This window comes from Triticum urartu, chromosome 5 (genome assembly GCF_003073215.2).
Source record: "Triticum urartu cultivar G1812 chromosome 5, Tu2.1, whole genome shotgun sequence".
Taxonomy (NCBI): domain Eukaryota; kingdom Viridiplantae; phylum Streptophyta; class Magnoliopsida; order Poales; family Poaceae; genus Triticum; species Triticum urartu.
Window position 1 is genome coordinate 584604544 of NC_053026.1, and position 9380 is coordinate 584613923.

The window sequence follows — 9380 nt, forward strand, 5'->3', positions numbered from 1 at the left end:
AACACACTCGATGTAGTAGTTGAAACGCTTGTTCTTTTTGCTTTGAACTTCTCATTTTTTTGTATACATCGAACTACTCTGTATTTGATTTGGGACTTCTCGGTTTTATTTGTTTATTTAGTACCAATAAAATCCAACTTATTTTAATTTGAACTTCTTAGTTTTATTCTTTAGTAACGAGAAAAATTGGGGGAAATATGTTTTTATAAATTCTTTTCGAAATGCTCCTCTTTTTAAATTTGGACTTCTTTGATTTTTTTTATAAACGAGAAAAATCTGTTATAAAGATTTTTTAAGTACTTTTTTGAACTTCTTGCTCTAATTTTTTGAACTTCCAAATTTGACTTTTAGATATTAAAAACTTCATTTTTTAAACGTCGACCTGCTTTGGTTTTTAAATTTGAACTTGTAGAATTTTGTCGCGACGTTTTTATGCATTTTTTACTTTTTTTAGTGAAATGGCCTAGGCGGTCTCTTTTTCATTTGATATTTTTTCTTCTGTATGTACTACACGTGCACTTCAGAATTTCTGTAACATGAACTTCACGTGCTATTTTTTATATGAAACTCGATAGTTTTTATTCTTTGAATTCCATGATTTTTTTTGTTTTACATTTTTTTGGTTTGAACTTCAATGTTCGTTACACCTGAACTTTCGAAAACACACCTTTTTATACACATTTTTCTCTTGAATCCAAGGTCGTAAAAAACAATAGGAAAATTGGGGTCAATTTTCACAAGCAAGTTTCCCATAGGCAGTAATACATGAACTTCTCATGTTTGTCTTTAACACTAGTGGGTGGAGCATCACAAATGGACAACGGCCCCTTGATGAATAGGAAGAGAAGTAAGATTCCTAATGCTGGGGAAGGTCTGATTCGGTCGTCGCTGCAGTCCAAACGCGGTTGCGAGTGCACCGGTGGTCGCCGTCTGTGTCCAACGATCCCCATCCATCTGCTGCCATCAGACACACACTGGTGGTAGGAATGACCAGGCCTGGCAACCAAAATCCATGCTGAGCCCATCTGGCGCGTGAGGAATGAAGAAGGGAGGACGGAGACAGCGGCAGGGGAGGGTCACCGGTGGGGGAGAACGCCAGCAGGGGAGGGTCGCCATGGCGAATCTTGCGGGGTGGGGATGGAAGCACGGGGGCCTAAAGAGGAGCTGCGATTGAGGTAGATTGTCACCGTGCTGGCGATTGGGGCAGGTGGTGACCCCGACGGAGGTTGGGGGAGGAGCGGGAGAGAGTCCCGTGGAGGCCCAGGGTCGCGCGGCCACCGGCGACCTTCCTGACCCGGAGACTTATCCGGCCGTCGTCCGCGTCGGTCTCTGATCGAAATGATGGGGACCATCGGGATTCGAAGCTTGGCGCCGGGATTGAATGCGCAGACGCGAGATCCAGGTCATGGTGGCGACTGTGGTTGCCGGGGGGCGGCGCATGGCAGGGGTTGCCGTAGGCGGCGGCGACTTGGGTTGCAGGGGGGCGGTGGCTGGCGTGGTTTGCCGGGAGTGGCGACTGGCGGGGTTGCCAGGAGCGGCGGCTAAAGGGGTTGCCTGGGCGACGGTGCTGGCGGCATGATTTGGGGAGGGCAGTGGCGGCTGATTCAGTCGGAGGCTTGGGACGGCTCCGGGGAAGAAGGCAGGGGAGGGGGAGGCAGGGCGAGGGGCGGGGTCCGGTCTGGATCGGGGGTAGAATGTGGATGTGGGGGTGTGGGAGGGGAATGGGTGTTTTTTTCGTCCACGGATTCGGGAGTTCGGGAGGACCTCCGCGCCTCCTATATAGGGCGCTGTGATCCAAATAACTATTCTGATCGTGGCATTAGAATAGTGCTACTATATATATAGTGTTATTATTCATCACCCAGGGTGCATAATAAGTTATTCTTCACCTGAAGTAATCTTACGCTCATTTCATAATTAAATTACGTTTCGAATTCAAATAGTTACATTCCTATTGATTCACTACGTAAAAATTGACATAATAAAATAAAAATATAGGTCATAAGACAAGAAAATTTGCAGTTTATGTGTATTTTAGACTATATTTTTACGTTTGTAATTTTACATAACATAAAATATTTTTACGGCGATTATATATTTTCTTACGGTCCCTTTTTGCGTCGGAAATAAGACAAAACTTACGGAACATAAAATTACGGTGCATTGATGGTAAAATAGAAGGGGGTGAAGAATAACTATTTCTCACTCAGGGTGACGAATAGCGCGACCCTATATTAGAGTAACACTATTCTAATCCTGGGATTAGAATAACTATTTGGATCATAGCTCCCCCTATATAGTCACGATCGGATACTCCTGAGATCCCGTAGATGCCAAAAGAAGCCAGAACCCATCCCCCACATCCCGCACCACTCATGATCCCCGACCCACCCGTCGTCCCCGTGGGAAACCCCCAATCCACCTACCGCCGGGGACCACCCTACCGTTGCCGCCCTCAACCACAGGCGCCGCCGCCCCCGACCCGAGGCACCGCTGCCTTGCCAACCCCGGGCGCCGCCACCTCTGGAAACCCCCACTCGGAAATCACCGCCTCCTACCGTGACGCCGCCGCCGACCTCCTCCCGCAGCGCCGCCGCCGGGCCCTCCTGCCGCAGCGCTGCCACCCGTCCCGACCACGGGCGCCGCCGCCTGCAGGACCGGATCCTCATCACCACGCACACGGATCCCGGTCAGGGCCGGTGAGATCCCCTTGCCTGCCTTCTTCTTCTTCGTTATTGAATGATTTCACCAGCGCCCCAGTGCGCCGCCACCCAGCCCCAGCGACATCGCGCACTGCCGTCCTACCTCCAGAGTGTTGCCACTGTCAGCCGTCATCTTCGCCAAACCGCCTACTCATCTCGAACTTCCTCTGGATCCATCCTCGAACTTCTACCAGCAGAGTGCCGCATCGACCGTGGATGATGATCTCCCGGATCCCACCGTTGTAGCGGTCCCAATCCCCCTGCGGGGACGAACGTCGTTCCCCAAGATAGCTTCGACTTCCTCTTGATGCTCCTCCAGAAGGTGACGCTGCGGCAACACACATTGATTTCTCACCTGTCAAAAGAAAAGAACAAGCAAGCAAGGGAAGAAGGCAGGAAAATGTAATTCTGAGCTTCAGGAAAAAACAAAAGTGATTGAGTGCGGCACGGGAGTTAGCTAGTCTGTCTCTAATGGTGGTACTAGTAGTATACAGATTCCAACTTCCTGTGAGCATCAAAGGATCTACAGTGTTTATGTGCTGGCTGATGCTTTCTCAGAACTACCCTTTGAGAAAGAAATGGTGCGTTGAGAGAAAAGCAAAGTGCAGAGAAGGCAAAATGGTGTGTTGAGAGGAAAGCAAAGTGCAGAGAATGCTCCAAGAACAGAGCTGCATGTTCTTTAGTTTCCATCTTTGTGCTCACATCACAAGAGATCAGCTAAAGAAAACAGAGAAAAATCAACACTGCAGATCTTTGTATGTACAGAGAATCATTCTAGAAAGTACATGTAAAAAAGAGCCTCTGTTGTAGTTATAAACGAACATACACTTTACTAAATCCTGTTGGTGAAATCAATCATTGTGAAAAAAGGTAGTGCACCGATCCAAAAATATTTTAGTTTATAAACAATATAACCTAAATTCAAATTATAAAAACACAGAGATGATTTATCTTTGTACTAAAAAATTATTTTTTGATTTACAAAAAAGCCAAAGAAGGTCAAATTAAAACAAGATGGAATAATTCACAATAGTTCTAAAAGAAAAAGGATTTTCCTCATTTCTTAAATAAACTAGCACAAAGATGCATCATCAAGTCCTTTGTGTGCGCTTCCGTGCCATGCCGAAACAACATTGTTGTATAGCTCCTCCTGGATTGTGCTATGTGCAGGTCGACCAAATTGTTCATAGCAAGTCAAATGAAAAACTAGTGGCAGGCTGAAAACAAAAGTTTGCTCGTGTGCTAGTGCCATGGAAAAGTTGGAGCTTTTTCGAGTTTTTCTTTGTGTAATACTATTACATTGAAGTTCAAATTAAAAAAATGATCATTAAAAAATTGAAAAAAAACATTCCCCATTTTCCTATACTATTACATTGAAGTTTAAATTAAAAAATGATCATTTCAAAAATTATAAAAAACATTCCCTGTTTCTAGAAAAAGCATATAGGTTTAAATTAAAAAGATGAAGAAGTTCAATGCTTGTTACAAACCCAAAGAAGGTCGTTAAAAAGAAGCATCTCAAACAAATTTATAAAGAAGATTTTCTCTGTTAAAATAAACCTAGAAGTTCAAATTTAAAAATGGAGCGGCTCGATGTCTATCAAAAAGTAGGATTTTTTGTTACTAAAAAAATAAAACCAGGAAGTCCAAATTAAAAATAAAACCCAGGAAGTCCATATTAAAAATATGGAGAAGTTCGATGATTATATAAAAGTCAGATTTCCCTCATTATTAAAGAATGGAAACAAGAAGTTCAAAAATAAAATAACAAGAAGTTCAACTTTTAAAATAGAGCGCTTCAGAATTCATAAAAAAGTATTAAGAAATTCAGATTAATATTCATAAAAAACTCAGATATTTTCATGTAACCGAGAGAAGTTCAGATTGATAACTGCCAGAAGTTCATGTACTACACAGTGTGCATTTTGTATGAAAAAAAGAATGAAAAAGCAAAGGCTAAATGATTTTGTTTTTAGAAGTTCAAGTGCTCGGCCCGATAAAGTTCAAAAATTCTTGTGAGAGAGGTTGAACACAAATACGTGACAGAAGTTCATGGTGAAAACAGCGGGAAGTTCAACTACTACACGGAATGCATTTCAGATAAGAATATAAGAATATAAAACTAAAATCTTAAAAGGTTTGTTGCAAGAAGTTCACGTGCTCTGTCCAGGGAAGTTCAAAAATTCTTGCGAGAGAGGTTCACCTTATATTTCCATGTTTGGAAACACAAAAAATATTATTTATTTATTTTTAAAATAATTATCTCAATCCACAAAGAAGTTCAGTTATTATTTGGGAGCAATTTGATTTCAAAAAGAAAATAAAAAATTCAAATTATAAAAATGGAAAAAGTTCATGTACTACATGGTGTGTGTTTAATATGAGAAACATGAATAAAAAGGCAAGGTCCAAATTTGTTGTTGTTATAAGTTCAAGTCCTCGGTCGAAGAAAGTTAGAAAAATTATTGTGAGAGAGGTTTTTACAAAAGGAATATCATTTTTATAACACCGACGAATGGATGAGAAAATTATAAACAAAAATACGTCACATAAGTTCAACGTGAAAACAGCAGGAAGTTCAACTACTATGCTGAATGAATTTCAGATAAAAAACTTTTAAAATCATCACGAGTATGAAAAAATGATCAACACGGGAAAGTTGCGTGTTTACAGCAGCTTTCCATCGGTATATCACTTGCTCAATTCCGATGAGTGGATGGAGAGCTACGAGCAGTGGACCGAGAGCTACGAGCAAAAAAATCACGTGAAAAACAGAGTGAAGTTCAAGTAAACATGCCGAGAAGTTCAGGTTCTTCACACGATGCATTTTCGGCGAATCTGTTTCGCGATAAAGGCAGAACGAATGATCCCGCCATTTTCGAAATTACTTCAAAATGCCTAGGAATCAGAGAAAACCATCAACATGAAAAAGTTTCGCATTTTCTGTAGCTTTTCAACGGTATATTATTTGCCCCATTCTGATAAAGTTTGTAGAAATTACGGCAAAAATATGTTTTTATCCATTTTCAAAACTGACATAAAACCGTAATGAATTAGGAGAAACAATATATACAAAAAAGTTTCGTATTTCTTGAAGCTTTCCAACGCCATATCATTTGCTGCATTTGGACGTACGGTTAAAAAATTAGCTCGAAAATACGAACTCGGTGGAACTTGTATCGTTTTCTAAATTAATTTTAAACCGTTAAAAATTAGAAAAAACTTTTAACATGAAAAAGTAGCGCATTTTCATAAGCTTTCCAACGCCATATTATTTGCCTCAATTGGATTAGCCGTTTAGAAATGACATCAAAAATACGAACTCGGCTGTTTGGTTTGCGAAATTTTATGATTTGCCAAATTATTCTTTATACCGTAGGGAATTAGGGAAAACTTTCAAAATGTGGAAGGAGCGGTTTTGCAGCAGCTTTCCAATGCCATATTATTTGCCTCATTCCGATAAACGGTTTAAAAATGCGATCGAAAATACGATTCACATTTTTTGTACGAAAAAAAACGGTTTTCAAAACTGCTCTTAAACCGCTTACATTTTGCCAAAAATTGAACTTGAGTCATAATACTGGTGTCCATAGCTTTCCAATGGTATATAGCAAGCCCCATTTGGACACCTTTTAGCTGAAGTTCAACCTAGCACACGAGGAAGGGCAGGCGCGTTACTCGGGAAGTTCATGTTGTGATCAGAATATTATTCTGATCCTGTAATCAGAATAGTGTTTATATATATATATAGGCGGAAGAAGTACGTTAGGGGAGCCACGAGGGGCCCACGAGGGTGGAGGGTGCACCCCTACCTCGTGGCTCCCTCGTTTCTTTCCTGACGTGCACTCCAAGTCCATCAGGTTGCTTTCCTTCCAAAAATAACTTCTCCAGAAGGTTTAATTCCGTTTCGACTCCGTTTGATATTCCTTTTCTTCAAAACACTGAAACAAGGGAAAAAACAGGAATTGGCACTGGGCTCTGGGTCAATAAGTTAGTCCCAAAAATAATGTAAAAGTGGATAATAAAGCCCAATAATGTCCAAAACATAAGATAATATAGCATGGAGCAATCAAAAATTATAGATACGTTGGAGACGTATCATGCCCATCCCCGTTCGGTCCGGCGGCCAGCCCCCTTTTCCTCTCTGTTTTGTTCATACAAGTTTTTTATTCATATTATGCTTTTTTTTGTTCATAGATGATGATATATATGATGCTTTTTGTTCATATGTATGCATGGATGTACATAATGAGATGAATGATGAATTGTTTTGTTCCTATATGTATTATTTAGGTTGTAATTAGTAGATATCGATTTTAGGTTAGTGCATTTAGGTTAGTTGATTTAGTGCATTTTAGGTTTGTTCTACTTTTAGGAAGAAGGAAGAAAGAGAGGAAAAAATAAGGGTCGAACATGTGATGAGGGGGGGACGTCGGACATGACATGAGGGGGGATGTCGAAAAAAATAATTAAGAAGAGGAAAAAAAGAAAAAAAAAGAGGAGAAGAAGAAAGGAATAGAGGAGAAGAAGAATTTTCTATTTTTTCTTCTTCTCCTCTATTCCTTTCTTCTTCTCCTCTTTTTTTTCTCTTCTTTTTTTCTTCGATCGCTGAGCGGTCGAGGGTCACCAAGGGGTCGAGCGAGGCTCATCGAGGGGTCGAGGGCCAAGGGTTCGAGGGTCAAGGGTTTCGAGGGTCGAGGGGTCGAGGGTCAAGGGTCGTCGAGGGGCCGAGGGTTCGAGGGTCATCGAGGGGCCGAGGGTTCGAGGGTCGTCGAGGGGTCGAGGGTCGAGGGGCTTAGTAATTGAACTAGTTGATTTAATAAAACTACTTTATTTTACTATATATAGAAGTAGTTTATTTTTAGTAAGTACTACTTTATTTTATTTATAGTAAGTGCTTAGTAGTTGAACTAGTTGATTTAATAAACCTACTTTATTTTACTATATATAGAAGTAGTTTATTTTTAGTAAGTACTACTTTATTTTATTTATAGTAAGTCCTTAGTAGTTGAACTAGTTGATTTAATAAAACTACATTATTTTACTATATATAGAAGTAGTTTATTTTTAGTAAGTACTACTTTATTTTATTTATAGTAAGTGCTAAGTAGTTGAACTAGTTGATTTAATAAAACTACTTTATTTTACTATAGAAGTAGTTTATTTTTAGTAAGTACTACTTTATTTTATTTATAGTAAGTTCTTAGTAGTAGAACTAGTTGATTTAATAAAACTACTTTTTTTACTATAGAAGTGATTTGTTTTTAGTAAGTACTACTTTATTTTATTTATAGTAAGTGTTTAGTAGTTAAACTAGTTGATTTAATAAAACTACTTTATTTTACTATAGAAGTGGTTTATTCTTAGTAAGAAAATTAATAGAACTAGTTTATTTTTTTAGTTCAAGCAATTATTCTCGCATCGACGTCGACGATGCCTATCCCGCGTCCTCGTCGTTGAACCGGCGGAGGAGGCCGGCTTGATCAGAGGGGCCATGTCCGGGACTGGGCTCCGTCGGGCTAGTATTGGGAGGTGCTACCTTCCGGGTGGCATAGGTTGGTGAGGAGCCAGCCCGTCGTTGACCTGATCCTTGTTTGGTGGCAGTCGCATGGGCCTGTGACGGTGGCGAGGCTTCCGGACACCGCGAAGGTGGTACGTCACCGTGTCAATGAGGAGGACGAGCACGTCCATTGCTACATGGTTGTGTTGGAGGGCAGGTTCGACAATACCTGGCAGGTTCTTTAGGGATCTCACTGGAGTGATCCTGTGATGGTTCCTTCTCTTTGGGTGTCCACCGCGCGCGCCGATACCCGTTAGGCGCTATGGTTCTAGCTGTATTAGCGATGCTATATGTATGATAGTATTCGAGGTGTATTAGTGCTAATATTCGACGATCTACAGACGCAAGATGATGTAGTTTTGCTTATAATTGAATGCATGCTAATTTGAATACTACTTTATTTTATGATTTGGTTTTGCTTATTGAATGCTCAAATTGGAAAAGTACTCCTACTTTAAATGCTAAAATTGCAGAGCACTATGCAATGCGTATGCATTTGATTAGTTGATAGCTTATAGGGTTTATGTTTTTGCAGAAATCTAGGAGCCCCTCCATCATCCCTGTCGCCGTCCCCATCACCGACCCCCCCTCCGACCTCGAGGTGAGACCAGCCAAATCTCCATGTCAATATGAGTCCTATATATGAGAGGCGATATGTCCTTTTTTAGAAAGATAATTAAACGATATTTTGGGTTGACTTTAAGTCTGTCGGGTCTCCACCATATATGAGAGGACGAAGAATCCCGATTGTTGTCGTGGGGGTAGCTTCTTCTTCGTTCCCGTGTGCTAGATAATTTGGTGTAATGCACTCGGGAACAAAAGGAGGAGCTACCATCACCGACGGTCGCAAATGTCAGAGAGGAATCAGTGAGGGAGAGTTCCACCATATATATATGAGAAGACAAAGAATCCCGACTGTTGTCGTGGGGGTCGCTTCTCCTTCGTTCCCGTGTGCTAGACATTTTGGTGTAATGCACTCGGGGACGAAGGGAGGAGCGACCATCACCGAGAGTCGAATATATAGACCACGTGAGCTGAGAGTTTTCAAGAAAAGACTCGATAGACCGATAGTCAACCCGTGATGAATAATAATGATCTAATTTAGTTTTTGTAGTACA